This window comes from Triturus cristatus, chromosome 5_1 (assembly GCF_964204655.1).
Source record: "Triturus cristatus chromosome 5_1, aTriCri1.1, whole genome shotgun sequence".
Taxonomy (NCBI): domain Eukaryota; kingdom Metazoa; phylum Chordata; class Amphibia; order Caudata; family Salamandridae; genus Triturus; species Triturus cristatus.
Window position 1 is genome coordinate 964,443,080 of NC_140587.1, and position 16,538 is coordinate 964,459,617.

The following is a 16,538-nucleotide window of genomic DNA, read 5'->3' on the forward strand; positions in this document are numbered from 1 at the left end:
GGTTTGAAAGTAGTAACTTCCGTATTCAACAATAAAGTATTTAGGATGTTTCGATAATCCTGTGTGAGGTACTTACTTGAACTTGTACCTCTCTCCCTTTTTCTATTCTTGGCCACCAGTGTCTTGCTCCTTACCTCACTCCTCTTGTGCTTTGCAGTCTGCTAACCTGTCAAGTTCCTCCCTCCTCTGCCATCTTGTTATTTTTTTCTTCTCTCCTCTGCTTCACGAATCTTTTAGTGTAGGTGAATCCCATGCGAAGCTCTCCAGGGTCCTCCCACAGCACTACGAGCCCGTCCCTTTGAGCAATGAGTAGGATGGAATGAAGTTACACCCATGGGGGGCCCATTTCCACATTACCGCCCCCCTTTGCTGCCTATTGCTTGGCCTCTCCACAACTGATTGCTCTGCTGAGGGTTTCCGTTATGCAGCTGGAAGCTGATGTGTTGGCAGTTGGACCAAGAGATTCATAGACTGCTCCTACATAGTTACCATCTTGGGTGGAAATCATCTTGTGATTATTTTAATTGACTGTTACGCCACTTTCCTAACTTGATCTCACTTACATTATTGTGGTTTAAATTAATGTTCCCATAAGTGAAGTAAATGCATAGAAAGACTATTCTGAATTCCCCTAAAGCCTCCTATTTTGAGGGTTGCCATAACATTTGCATTACAGTTCACTCATATGGCCAGGCCTTTTCTCTTATCCCTTGGAAATCTCCCACCCATCAAACTTACTCATACCCTTCTTAGGAATAAGTTGAACAATGCTTGTATAAATTCTACATTTGTAAATTACATTTTGAGTTTTGCAAGTGCAACTTAGGAAATGTGGCTGTCTGATTTGCTTGCACAATCTATGACTTTTTGGAGTGTAAGTTAGACTTACACTTCAGTCCCAAATTATAAGCTAGCCTAAATATATTTAAGCCTTTCAGGAAAATCCTGGATGTTTGAAATGGGGGTCTCTAGTTGTCAGGGGTATCCACCTTGTCCAAGTCGGGACCCTTATTCTACCCTGGTTAAGGGGATTACACAGCTAAAATATCCTCTGCTCACCCCCTCTGTAGCTTGGCACAAGCAGTCAGGATTATCTCAATGTGTAAAGCATTTGTACATAAATGCACAGTATCACAGTGAAAACACCACAGAAGTACTCCATACCAGTTAAGAACAATAGCCAATATTTATCTGAGTAAAACAAGACAAAACGATAAAAATCCAACATACACAAGTAAGAATATGACTTTTCCAAGAATAAACTAAAAATACAGTTCCTTTAAGTTGATAGCAGCCACTGGGGCAATCACGACATCATGAGCAACACAAATACAACAGTTCAGGGGGAGGTGTCGGGAAAACCTACAAACAGTACCTTTGGAAATGAAGAGGCCTCTGGGACCTTGCAATAAAATCCAAAGATGAGGCATCGCCTGCATCAGTGTGCATCGGTTCAGAAAGTCGGGCAGAAGTCATTGAGGCCTTGGCGTCACACATGTTGCAGGTTGATCTTTGCGATGTTGAGGTCAGGATCACTGGCATCAGTGGGGCCAGAGCTGCGATGTTGTGGTACATGCATCATGTTCTTCATGAGTGGTGGCCACTGCTTTGGTACAGGCAGCGGCATAGTGTCGTTGCTGAATCTCGGTCATCAGCAGACCCAGGGCTGCGATGTGAGATGAGGTGATGCCTCGTGCTCTTCATGAGCGGTGACCTCATCCACAGTGAAGGAGCGGCGTCGGAGATGAAGTCAGAGTTGATGGCGCTGTCGTTAGAACAGTAGGGTTTGCGATGTCATCGAGGCAGTGCATCATGCTCTTCACGAGCAGTGCTTTTGGCTTACATGCAGGCAGAGGCTTACATGATGGTGTGAAGCGATTTTGTCCATGCGGCCGGAGCTATGAAGTGTTGTTGTGATCGATTAGTCGTATTCTAGGTGAGCGGGGACAACAGTTTTGGTGCAGGCAGCCGCATCGATGACGGCATTGGGTTTGCTTTTCTGGAGGGTAGAGCACAACCACTTAGTTCCAAGGGTCCAGGACTGGTTTTGGCACTACTTAGTAAAGCAGGACTCACAGCAGGAGAGTCCCATTACTGCTAACAAGATTTGGGTGAACTCTTTTGTATCCCTGAGACTTCCAACAGGAGGCAAGTTCAACTCAAGCCCTTGGAGAACCTTGTTAAGCAGGATGCAGAAAGCAAAGTCCTTTCTTTTTTCAAGACAGAAGCAGCAAACAGTGAGTCAGCTCAACACAGCAACAAGCAGAGTGGCAGTTCCCCTCCTACAGCTTCTCCAGCTCTTCTTAGCAGAATTTCCTCGTAGTCCAGGAGGGTTCTGCAGTTGTGGTGTCACAGGTCCAATACTTATGCCAGTTTCTGCCTTTGAAGAAGGCAAACTTTAAAGGAAAGTCTTTGTAGTGCACAAGACCCTGTCTTTCCCTAACTGGGCTCCAGACACACTACAGGGGGTTGGGGACAACTTTGTGTGATGACAGGCACAGCCCTATTCAGGTGTCAGTGACATCTCCTCCCACCACTCTAGCTCAGGAAGACCCCTCAACCTGGTGATAAGCAATCAGGATATGCGGGGCACACGTCAGCTCCCTTTGTGTGACTTTCTAGAGTGAATACACACACAGCCAGCTTAACTGTCACTCTCCCTCAGACGTGGATTCCACAGGCAGGCAGGGACACAGAATGGCAAGGTAAGAAAATGGCCCCTTTCTAGAAGTGGCATTTTCAAAAACGCGATTCAAAAATTAACTTCACTAAAATATGTGTTTTTAAATTGTGAGTTTAGGGACCCCAAACTCCAAATCTATATCTCTTCCCAATTGGAAGTTACACTTGTAAGGGGTTAAAAGGCAGCTCCAATGATAAACTATGAGAGAGATAGTCCTTGCAGTAGTAAAAAATCAGCAGTATTTCACTATTGGGACATGTAAAACACAGCAGCTCATGTCCTACCTTTTAAATACACTGCACCCCGGTCATGAGGCTCCCTTGGACTACCTTAGGGGTGCCTTATATATAGTAAAAAGGAAGGTTTGGGCTGGCCAGGTCAACATGGCAGTTTAAAACTGCACTCACAGACGAGGCAGGCCTGAGACATGTTTGCAGCGCTACTCATGTGGAAGGTACAATCAGTGCTGCAGGCCCACTAGCAGTATTTGATTTACAAGCCCTGGGCACAGACAGTGCCCATTACTAGGGACTTACCAATACATCAAATAAGTCAATCATGGATAACCAATCAGAATCACAATTTACACAGAGAGCATATGCACTTTAGCACTGGTCAGAAAAATAGGAGGAAGAAGGCAAAATGTTTGGGGATAACCCTGCAAAAAGGACCAGGTTAAACACTGGGCATAATCTTAAAATGGTTTCTTCCAGCTGTGTTATTATTGGACAAGAAGAGAAAATGCTTTTAAAATAGAACTTAAGAACGGTAAGTGAGAAGCCTTGATTAGTGGTGCAAATTTTGGCAATAGGAATAGCAAAATAAGCATTAATTTTGCTACTGGTGATACATATTTCTCCAGAGAGGAAGGCCTTTGCAAAATAGGAGCCTTTTAGGTGAGGCAGGTCAATCTTGAATGAATGCTTCTAATGACAGCTAGTGTTGGGGTTTCAATATGGGTGTTATAGCGACTGAGAGCAATATGGCTCTGAGAGAAAGCACTGTGCCTTTTTGAACTTTTAGCAACAGTTTATGGCAATCATTAAGATGGGATAGCACAAATGATTGCACTGTACTACTAAATGTGGTGCAGGGGTATCTGAAAGTGAGCAGTCTGAGAATTATTGTCGAGATATGAGTGTGTAATTAGTCTGGAACAAAGGATAAATCGCTGAAACCTAAACAATATTCAGCAAGAACAGATAGACAAATCTGAAGATGCTGTCAATTTTTCCAGTAGAGCACAGGACAAATGCACTCTGGCATGGACCTTCCTTTTGTAATCCAAATGTTGATTCCTGGTGGCAGCTCCACAAGTGGTGAGGTCAGATGGTGAAGCCACTTTTAGATAATATTTGTTGTCATGCTTATGCTGATGGATGGATACACATAACTCATGTATCAAATCCTGCATGCTCCTTTTATAAATTGAACAATGTTGGTAAATGGATGGAACACGTGGACGTTCCACAGGGAAATGGTAGAGGGAAGATTTTGACGTACCAATCTGGACACATAGAGAGTGGCCTGTGAAAAAAGACATAAACCATTGCAGGACTTTCCCACCCATGCACATAAGAGATGATACAAAAAACAGGAGTTTCTCAGGATCCATCATATCAAATGTCACCGAGAGATCAAGCAGCATGAATAGGCAAATGTACTGTACATTAGCAGTTCTCTGAATATCATCAACTCCAGAGTATCTATTTGACATCTGAGGCATAATCTGAAGTTTGATCAATAAGGTCTGAGAAGTCTAGCTGACTCAAAGCAAGTCAGTAGTTGGAGAGAGAAAATATTTGCAATCAAATTGACAGCTAGTAACAAGGTGAAAGCCTCTCAGCAATGTGCCATCCAATGTGGGTTTCTTTAAAGAGGGGAGTGTATTTGCTGTAAAGAGTGGGTTTCAATGAATCTGAGAAATTCGAAGATTGTAGTATGTGGATTTGGTGTAAATAAATAAGTTATGCATTCTCTGCTATGAAAACATATTTTCAAGGGTAATGTAGATATGTTTGAAATGAGTTGATTTTACACATTATAGTGTGATCCATGCATTGAAGAAAGAATCTAAAATATGTGGGATTAAAAAATCAATGACATTCCTAACACTTACTTAGAGCCACTAAGTTAGGTGTAGACAGCAAATACCCATATGTGATTGTACATTCGTATGTATTCTGTTTTTAAATCTAGCAATGACAGCACTTAACATTTCAGATAAGAATATCCCGATGGCTCAAACCTGACTGACAAACAAATAGCATGGCACCCGAGTGCAAACCGCATAGCCTGCCAATACTGATTGCATGGGATTCAGTATTTATCAGGGATACAATCTGTGAATGATTCATCTTTGACACCACAGAATAGGTGATAACTGCTGAGAGATCATGTTGTCCCCCTTTTTGAGGTGTGCAATCAGCAGATGTGCATTATTTGAGTTTTTTAAGTTGTGTTTTTATTTTGCATTATTACACTATGTTATGTACTATGGTTGCTCTAGTGTATTCTGTTTTGACTTGGTTTGTTTAGTTGTGCTATGTTATGTTTTCGTTATTATGTTGTTTGGTTTGTCATGAGATTGTGTTGTTTTATGTTGTACTCTATGATTCCTCTAGATGTCAACAAATGCTCTTAAATTTCCAGCCAAAAGCAGCACATTCCTTTTAAGTCCTGGTGGCAAACGCCCATTTACTGATGTCTCGAGTTGGAAAATACCTCTGCTCTACCTCTTTGACTGTTTAAAGCTGTGGCAGAAACATGGGTTGTGATCACAAAATATTAAGTTGAGATAGTGCTCGTTTCAAACAGCTTTTACCAATGTATTATGAAAGGAGGTTTCTTGCGGACGTATTGTGTGACAAGAATGTTTGTACATTTTTGGTGTGTGCCATTTTCTATTGGCGTTTATGTGTTCAGTTGTTTTCTGTGCGTGTGTGTTTTTGAGCTGTGGTTGTTGACTGTTTTGTTGTGTTGTACCTTGTTATGTTTTAATTGTGATGTTATGTTACTTTGTGCATGTTTTTTGCATTATTTTCTGTTTTTCACTGTAGCTATATCAACAAATGCTACTACATTCCCAGACAAATGCAGCATATGCTTTTAAAGTTCCTGTGACAAGCAACCATTTAAACTTTTCTAAAATGGTAAAAACAATTTACTTCCACTTTTCAATCATTTAAGACACCAGTCTGCTTGAACTGTGGCACAAAGGAAGGGTCTGATCACAAAACATTTTTAATTTCCTCTGTTTCACTTCCTTGGTGGTTATTAAGACAGTGCTTGGTCCGAACTCTTTTTACCACTGTATTATAGAAGTAGGTTTGTGAACGTGGTAATGTGTGACAAGAATGTTTGTACATGTTTGTTTTGTGGCATTTTGTTGTGATGGTGATGTATTTTGTTGTTTTTTGCGATGCTGTGTTTTTGTGCTGTGGTTGTTGTGTTGTGTTCTGTTTTGACTATTGTTTGTGCCATTATCTTTTAATTGTGTTATTATTTTGCTTTGCGTATGTTATTGTGTTGGGTTCTGGTGCTTACTTTATATATGGAAACGCATACTGCTACATTCCCAGCCAAATACAGCACATGCCTTACATTTCCTGTGACAAGCAATTATTTGTAATTATCTAAAATGGTAAAATAGTGTTGCTCCACTCTTCAATCATGTAAGTCAAAAACCATAGGCCTGGTTACAAAACCTGTTTATTTGGCGCTATTTCATTTCCTTGGTACGAAGTAATGAAGCACTTTGTGAAACCTCCTTTTGCCACCAGGATATAAACGCAGGTTTGTGGAGGTGGTAATGAGTGTTTGTGCATGTCTGATTTGTGGCATTTTTTGTGGTACAGATGTGTTTTTGTTAGTTGCGCTGTTGTGTTGTGTGTGCTATATTATTGCAATGTGATATTATGTTATACTGTGGATATTGGGCTTCATTCATGTTTTGTGTTGTTTTTATTGTGTTATGCTGCTTATGTGTTCGTTATGGTGTTATGTTCTGTGGTTTACTTTGGAAATGTCCACAAATAATGCTACATTTCCATCCAAAAGCAGCACCTGCCTTTAAAGTGCCAGTGACAAGCACCCATTTCCCATCTTTACATAGGAGGCAAATGTTTGCAGTACTTTGTTGAAATTGTCCTCCTGTTTTTTCATCACGATCCAGTTATAATTTTTCCTCACTCTGGCTCACTCTCTCTCTGTGTGTCAGATCAATTTTTTTCAGGCCTTGTATTAGTAAAGAACCATTTTTTAATTTGCCCGTAGTAGCCAAGACGTTTTTTGTATAAAAAAAACAGAGGTTGTCAGGCCTCACCATCTGACATCCCAAATCGCCCAGCATCTCTTTGTTGGGCGATATGCATGAATAATTTTCCCAGTGCTTGCTTGCAAAAGGGTGGGAGAACGTGAAAATGACCACAAGACACCCCCTTGTTGTCCTCTATTGGCATTCCGTCGGTCTGAGCTGGCTTACAACGGTGTAAAGACATCAGTGGCATGTGTTATAATATATCTGGCATTGTAGTCCTGGAGGACGCACGAAGGAAAGAACATTGTCCAACTAGGGAGCAATTCATCTGTTTTTTTTCCCAGAGACTCGTGGGTCAAGTTTTTATAGGCCTGTTTGATTTTCTGATTCTTTCTTTCTCTTCTTTCCTCTCTGTGTCCAAACTTGTCTACATTTACTTCCCATGTTTTGTGCATGGTAGATGTCCTTTAAAAAGAGTATCTCAAATAGGTCTTTATTCTTGTTTTGTTGGCTCTTTTCTGTGTTTTCATGAACTCTGGCCCCGGCCATGGCAACTGCAGAAAAAATGTTAACATTGATTGACAGGATTAAAAAAAGCCTCCATGCCTATCCGCATTTCAAACACCGAGCACAATGGCGTGTGGTGTGATTGAATTAATGAGATATTGCGGACTGTCAAAAGAGCACACATACTTTACATAAAGCTGATTATCTTTGCATGGCAGGACTGGGGGGAGGGAGGAGGAACTGAGATGTGCCTTTGGCTGGCGCCTCCAGAGGAGCTATCAAAGTGCGGGCCCAGTTTACGGGCCGGTGTGGCCGCCTCCTCTCTACGCAGACTGCCGGGGTCCTGCTTAGCATACATCAGCCACGAGCTGTACCAAGTCTGTTCAGGAAGCAGGGCCCGGAGTAGCACTCTTTTCACAAGTCGGCACCTCTGTGCCAAATCTGCTCCCGGGGACTATTGTTCAACTTGAGCTGAGCATACATTTCAACACCCCGACCCGACCCGTCGCCCGCTGCCCTATTTTCGCCTTGGAACGTGATATTCGCCCTGACTGCGAGATATGTGAAAGTTGAGAGCCCAAAGCAGGGTGTCGGTGGTCAGAGATCTGCACTTCTGCAAGCGCCACTAGAGATATACTAATTCACGAGGCTCCCTCGGGGCGCTTTATCTGTTTTACTAGTGTTGCCCTGAGCAGAGACCTTTGTCACGTGCACCCCGATGATGTGTCCTCTTGATGTCAAAACACTTATAGTTATGACAGGGAGCATGTGCACTGTAACCGCGCCAGCGACTGTGAAGTCGAAAGAAACCGAGCAGGATCTGAAAGGAGACAGCCGGAAGGGCCACCTATGAACAATGGAGATCAGACAATGGCAAGCTTCCTAGAGTCCATGCAGACAATCTATGATTTACCAAGCCTCCTAAGAAGATTAGCTGCTGTGTGGATGTGTTTTTTTGCAATTTGGTTTCTGTATGAAAATTCGTCTGTGCTTTTTAGACGCAGTGCCGCTGTAAACCATTGCCTATGAAGGTTCTAGTCTGATCTAAAGACAACTCAGTGGTTTCTCTTTAATCTATAGTGGTGGCTATTTAGCCGGCAGCTTGGAAAATAGTGAATTTGGGGCCAGATGTACCATGCGCAAAATAGCGCTTCGCAAATTGCGAGTTTTTTGCGACTCGCAATTTGCGAAGCGCTATTATGCATGTACAACAGTGTTATTACACTGTTTAGCGATTACCAATGGGGTCGCAAATAGAGAGGCTCATGAATATTAATGAGCCTCGCGCAATTTGCGACCCCATTGGGAATGGCAGGGACTCCCAGGTATAGTGGCCTCCTGGGCTGAGCAGACCACCATGTCTGGGACTGCTTTTAAATAAAGCAGTTTTTTTCAAATGCAGCAGTTTTTCTTAATGGATAACGGGATGCATTAAAAAAAAAGAAAATTAAACGTTTTTGTTTCTTTTTTTTAAGGACAGGCAGTGGTCCCCGGGACCACTGCCTGCTGTTAAAAAATGTTTTCCCCTGTGTTTGCAAAGGGAAAGGGATCCCCTGGGGACCCCTTCCCTTTTGCGACCCCATTACCACCCTCTTGAAGAGGGTGGTAATTTGCGAGAGTTTTGCGCATGCTAATGCGGCCGCAAAACCTTTGTACATGGGGTTGCTCTCACTATTAGAAAGGGAAAGCCCCCTTACTAATAGCGACTCGCAATAACAAAATAGCGAGTCGCAAATAAATTACGACTTGCTATTTTGGTATTGTACATACCCCTAATGGTTCACAAACCTGTTTGCGCATGCAAAAACCCTCATACATCTGGCCCTTTGTTTGCTATTTACCAGGCAGTTGGCTAAATAGTAGGGATTATTTACTATTTGGCCAAAGGCCTTGCAAAGAGCAGAGAATGTTCGCTATTTACCTAGCTGATGACTAAATAGTAGAAATTCTGCACTGTGTGACCAGTAACCAGACGCTGGCTAAATAGATGATGTACTATTTGATCAGCAGCCAAGCAAATAGCAAATGACCTTTACTATTTACTTGCCCAATTACTAAATAGGGGAAATGATATACTGTTTGCCCATCAGCCATGGAAATAGAAATTAAATTACATTATTCAACTGGTGGCTGATTAAATAGTTGACAATAGGCACAGCTTGGCCAGTAGCCGTTCAAAAAGTACAGAAACTTCACTATTTACATAGCTGCTGTCTAAACAGCTTACATTTTTTATTATTATGTTTTAGTCAGTTTTCAACAGGTACTACCACCATGTAGGACTGCAAACAAGGAGTGAACACAATTGGCAGCCATGTCCTTCAAGTTAGGGTCCTGCTGTGTTATTATTCCATTGGCAAAAGTGCTCACAAATTGCACATAGATTGTGAATAGAATAGAATTTTTCAAAACAATCTATGTACAATTAGGTCATTTTACAAAACATTGTATTGCAAGGAGTCGCCGAACTACCTGCCCAATTAATATTCATTAGGCAGGTGGCAATATGAACCCTTCTTTGATTGGATATAGTCATACAGATGTTTGTCTGCAAGGGACAACACTCCCCCATACCTATGATTGCATTATAAAATTGAAAACTTTTTTTAAAACAACCTGTGTCTCCTTAAAGGAACAAGTGCTGCTTTAAGAAAAAACATCTTAATTTTGGAAAACTTCAGGGGCAGGTGACAATGGTAATTTAAGCCACTGCTTTCTACCCCTAAGTGTTCCAACATGATGCTCAAAGTGAAACAGGTTATATGGGGAGCCTTTCCCCTTTGTAAATCAGTTACCAACAAAGACAGGAAGCAGTAGGTCATCAATGGCTGCAAAAGCAATTGTAGTAGTAAACTATCATGAAATTCCTTCCCGAGTCGGAAATGGGAGGGGTACGCTCCTTCTATTTGCAATTTGGAAAGGATAGAAAAAGTTATTTCATGAGTTAAAATAATTTTCTAATTCGTAAAAGGGCTTTTGAACATAATATTAAGCACTTTTGTGGTCCCAGACCCTACTCTTTTGCAACATGATGCCCCTAGTGCTAAAACTTGCTTAAATGCAATTTAGACAGTAACCACTAACTCATAGGTCTAAAGGTCCTAAATGTTTAATTGTTTCCAAGTTATGACGAGAGACATGGCACAGAATGCCATTCCATTACCGCTTGGGCCAAGGCACAGCGACTCGGGATACCCTTTATGGAGCTGTCCCATGCTCACATATGCTCATACTCCTTTAAGTTTATCTGCAGAGTTGGCTAACAATAAAGATGATTATAGCTTTTGCAAGCTAGGAGAAGATGTATACTGTTTTACAGTTATGTACAAGTTCATTAACCAAAATCCTGGAAATGTACGAGGGACAGTTATAGATTTTTCAAAAGGTGCCATGAACATCTCTTTTTCTTTATCTTCAGCAAAAAGTACATTTTGGAATTATTCATTCTGGTTCAGTTCAATTAAACAAATCAGAATAGACCTAAACACTTAAAAACAATGATTTGTATCATTGTGCATCTGCACAAAAAATGCCCCCTGTATGTTCAAGGAAATTGCCACCCAGGTTCTCTACTGGACAGTGCAGGGAAAATCTGTGCTTATGCTAAATTACTTTCAACTCATCTAGAGGCAAGTACCGCATTATTTAGTTTATATTTCAAGCTATATTTCGTACTTAACAAGGCATGATCGGTCAAGTGGCCAGACTGTACATTGCCGAAAGAAGTACATTTTTTATAAAACATTAATTGCTTTTCTTAATTTTTATCGATTATAGCCTTTTACTCTGTGGAGAGGCACGCCCTTTGGCAGGCCCTGGAGGAGCAAGGCATCAATACCAAGCTCAGTTGTGTTATTCCTTAGAAGCTCATGCATGAGGCAGGCCAGCTCTTAAAGTCACATCTGGTGCTCCCGGGTTCAAGGAGATGGTCCAGTCCTCCTTAAGGCAGCAAGTGATAAGGGGTTCCTTGTAAATGCGAGGTCACTGATTAAGAACAACCTCGCTTTTAAGGATTTTGTGTTGGTCAGAAAACCCGCCTGGGTTTTCATTACGGAAACCTGGGCCAAGGAGTCCTCGGGACCTGATCTGGTTGAGGCAGTACCAGATGGCTACTCGCTGGTGAGGATGGACAGAGTGGGACGCATGGGGGGAGGGCTGGGTATCCTCTATAGGGACTGTTTTTCCTGCCATATTATCCCTCTATCGGGACCCCAAGACACTTTTCAGGCCCTCCAGTTTTCCATTAACGGATCTTATGTAGTTCCGTTTACTGGTTTTCTTGTTTACAGACCTCCGGGGACCAGAATAGATTTTGCCCACCGCATGCTAAATATTTTAGAGTCACATTTTGGCTGTGAGCACTTTACTCTTCTGGGTGATCTGAATTACCATTTGGAAAATCTGGAGTTAACTGAAACTATATCCTTATTGGATATTTTTTCCGGCTGTGGGATGAAACAGCTTGTCAAGGGTCCTACTCATCAGGCGGGCCATACGCTGGATGGGGTCTTTTCTAATGATACTCGGCTGACCATTGAGACTCCCATCCCCCTCTCCTGGTCGGACCACTATGCGATCCCCATAGAACTAATGATTGCTACTGTCAGTAGTAAGGGGTATGAGCCAAGTAAAATGGAATTGAGACGTAATCTCAAAAACCTAACCAATGAAGTGCTCGCCCCTAGATTACCCACTTTGGGGATTTTCCCAGAGGAGGATGTAAATTCTGCAGTAATGAGGATGGATAGTGCCATTAAGACAGCTATTGACGAACTGGCTCCAACCTCACTACGCTACTCCGCGAGGAAAAGTCCATCGGCCCCATGGTTCTCAGAATCGCTAAGACTTCATAGGCAGGGAGTTCGGAGACAGGAACGTCTCTGGAGGACTGGTTGGGATTGGCAGGAGAGGGATAACCATAAAACCCTCTTAAGGAATTATAAGATGGAGGTGATAAGAACTAAGCAGGAGTATTTTACTTCTCTTACCTCCTCACTCTCTTCGCCGAAAGAACTGTTTAAGATCGTAGACACGCTCATATCATTGAAGGTGCCTGATCCGGTTGTCAGCTCACAGCAGCTCTGTAATGATGTTGCACAATTTTTTCAAGCTAAAATTGTGGACATATATTCGGCTCTAGAGTCTGAGAAGCTGGCATTACCTACATCTACATGCCTACCCATCCCTTTGCGAACATCTCCCGAGGAGGTGTTTTCAGGGTGTTTGTCCAGCTTTTCACCCCTCTCCCTCCAAGAACTTGAAGTCCTCTTGTTTAAGACTAGGTCGGGGTCTCCCTTAGACCCTTGCCCCCTGAAACTTCTTAAACAATGTAAGGATACTCTTCTGCCTCCATTATTAGACATTATGAACAGGGCCATGAGGGATGGGACTATTCCCTCACAATGGAAAAGAGCGGTGGTTAAACCTCTGTTAAAAAAGCCCACATTAGACCCAGGGGTTCTTAAAAACTTCTGCCCCATCTCATTGCTACCAGCCCCTGTAAAGATGCTGGAAACCCATCTCAACCAGCAGCTTGCAGTCTTTCTGGAAACCTCTGGCCTTTTAGATCATTTGCAGCATGGATTTCGGAGAGAGCATAGTACGGAGTCGGCCCTTACCATTGTGCTTGATAACATCCGCACTAGAGTAGATAAGGGCCAGACCACTCTCCTTATCCTGTTAGATCTTACGGCTGCGTTTGACACCCTGTCTCCCTCAGTATTAACTTCTAGGCTGAGGGAGATAGGGGTGGAGGGGCCTGCACTTAGTTTGCTGGCCTCTTTTCTTGGCCAGAGGGAACAGAGAGTTAAGCTGGGGAAATTCCTATCTCCATCCCTTCCTGTGCACTGTGGGGTCCCCCAGGGGTCGGCATTAAGTCCGACCCTCTTTAACATCTATGTGACCCCACTTGCCAGGCTTATCAGATCTTTTGGGATGGAGGTAGTCTCCTATGCCGACGACACGCAGATATTGATGTCTCTCGCCCAACCTGTCATCTCAGCTGCCTCCAATTTTAGACACTGTATGGAGGCAGTTGCTCAATGGATGATTCACAATTCATTGAAGCTTAACGGCGAAAAGACATTCTGGTGTTCGGAGGAAAGGAGGATATTTGGTCTGCGGAATGGTGGCCTACATCACTGGGCATGTGTCCGACTCCCACTGTATTGGCCAAGAATTTAGGAGTTATGATTGACCCTACCTTGGGCATGGGTCAGCAAGTCAAGAGGACTATTTCCACATGTTGTGGCTTATTAAAGATCTTGCGGAAGATTAAACACTACCTGTCCCTTCAAGCCAGAAAGCAAATTGTTATTGCATTAATAGGCTCAAGACTCGACTATTGCAATGCCCTATACTTAGGCATTAACAAGGGCCTACTAATGCGACTTCAAATGGTGCAGAATGCCGCCGCCAAATTTGTATTGGATCTCCCTAGGAAGGCTTCTGCTTCGGCTGCCAGAAAGACATTGCACTGGCTTCCAATTGAGGCCAGGATTTCGTTTAAGTCCCTTTGTTTGGTATATGGGGTTTTGGCTTCCAATAGATCTGGAGGCCTAAGGGACCTGTTGGCCCCTTATGTCCCCTCTAGAGATCTACGCTCCGCTAATAAACTTTTGTTATCGGTCCCTCGTGTTCGGAGAGCTAAGTGGGGTGGCAGAGCTTTTTCAATTTTGGCTCCCAAGCTCTGGAACACGCTTCCGGCTGATATTAAATCTCTTCCCTCACAACAAGTTTTTAGGAAGGCCCTCAAGACGTGGCTATTTGCCAAAGCCTACCCTTAGTTCTGGATTTGCCTTTTAGGATTTCTTTTTGTTAGGCGCCTTGATGCCTTCGGGTTTAGTTGCGCGTTTATAAATTTTCTTTCATTTTCATTCATTTTCTTTCAAGTTAGTCCTTCAAACAGCAGTGCAGTCCTCTGACAGCATCATGGCAGTTCTCTGTTTGCAAGGCAGTTGTTCTGAAGTCTTCCACAGGTCCAGGAGTGTACTGAAGAGTTGATCTGAGGGTCAAATATTTACACCTGGTGCTTGTCTTTGTCTGTGGGGAAAAAACCTGTCCTACCCCCACATCTGGTTCTGGAAAGTTCTTCCCTTCCCATGTCATGGCTCCAAGAAGTCTAGGATGAAAAAAGGCTAGTGTCAGGTTCCTTTGTGTGTGCTGGGGGCTAGCCCCCAGAAGTTTAGTTAGGGCAGCGAACAGCTCAGCCATCCAATGCACGATGACCAATCCTATCCACACCTAATCTCCTTTGTGTCACTGTCTGGGAGGAATACACAAACCCCAGCAGCAGAACCTTTCACAGTCATGTGACCTGTGACACTAGCCGAAAGCACAAAAATTAGGGCAAGAAATTTGGCATTACCCTTAAAGAGGATTTTAAATTATAATTCATTTGTGTCTAAACATGACATCCCTACCTGCTTCCTATTCAAAATTAGCATGTATTAAATGAAATAAGGTAAGCCAGTGTTAGTTAAAGGAAGAGATGGGCCTTACAGTAGAGAAAATGACTTTGGGAGTTTTTTACTTCCAGAACATGTAAAACTTTAATATGCATGTCCTACCTTTTAAATACAGTGCACCCTGTCCTATGAGACTTTAGGGCCTACCTTATAAGTGACTTATATGCATTAAAACAGAAGGTGTAGGCTGGGCAAAAGGTTCATTTTGTCAAGTCAAAATGTCAGTTTAAATATTTACTACAGGTTGGAATGCCAGGCCTGAGACATGTTTTAAAGGGCTACTTTAGTGGGTGGCAAATGAGTGCTGCAGGTTTACTAGTGGCATTTAATTTTCAGGCCCTGGGTACATGTAAAACCATATACTAGGGATTTATAAGTGTAGGACAATTTTAACGTGCTTTATGCAGAGACCACTTTAGCAATGGTTATCAGTGGTACAATGCATGGAGCCCTAATACCACCAAAAACAAATTTAGAAAAACAGGAGTTAAAGGTAAAATGTGCGGAGAATAATGATACTCCAGGGATTTGAGGGCTAACATCCATAATTTTTGCTTTTCTGTTTGGTTGGGTTCCAACCAAAAATGTATGACGTTACACCGCAAACATTTACAATGCAGTTTTTACATCGCAATAGCCATTACAACGCATGATTTTACATCACATGCCATCACAATGCATTTTTAGAAACTACATTTACAACGCATTCCATTACAACGCATATCATTACAATGCATATTACTTTTAGGGCAACAGTAGGGTAAGTGTTGGATAGTGTAGGTGTAAAAATTACTATTCCCCATTACTTACCTTATAATGCGTTGTAATGGCATGCATTGTAGTGACATGCGTTTTAATGACATGCGTTGTAGTGACATGCGATGTAATGGCTGCATTCTAATGGCATGAGATGTAAAGGATGTTGCGATGTAATCACTGCGTTATAAAGGTAGTGTGTTGTAATGACTGCGTTGTAAAGGTTGTTTCCCCTCTGATTGAGGCTGTCTTCTGGCCTATCAACTCAAGTTAAATAATGACAAGTCCTAGTATCAGCAGATTAATATTCTATGGTGACAAAACATGTAACCTTTGCCTCTATGGGAATATTGGCTATTGGCAGTCCAGCCTCATGCCTTTGTCATGCGTGGAAACTTACTGTGTTTGGTTTATTGATACTGTGTGAATGGTGGGGTACATTGAGCCCGAGTGCATGCTGCACTGGTTGGTGGTCCTTCAGCAGTATGCTGACTTAGTCAATGGTGAATTTGCTTGTGTGCACATTCTGCTTCCTAAGCCCATCTCCCTGAACCTAGTTATAGTTGGATAAGCAGGAGAAAGCTACCAACGTAGTCCCTTAATCACTGTAGGTTTCTTCCTGCTCTATGAAACTCACTTATCCCAAACTTCCTATGTTGCTATTGGTTGCCTAGTTAATGAGAACAGACGGAGATGAGTGCCTGACCTGGAATCAACAAACAATGTTGACCAGTCATGGAATTCTTGGCTTTAGAATCTAAGAAACGTTAGCCAAAAGAAGAATCACTTCTCCAGGATTGTACTATTTTTTATATCAGGATTTGCATAGTACTTCATGCCCCTGATAAGGCCCAAAAACACATCTGGG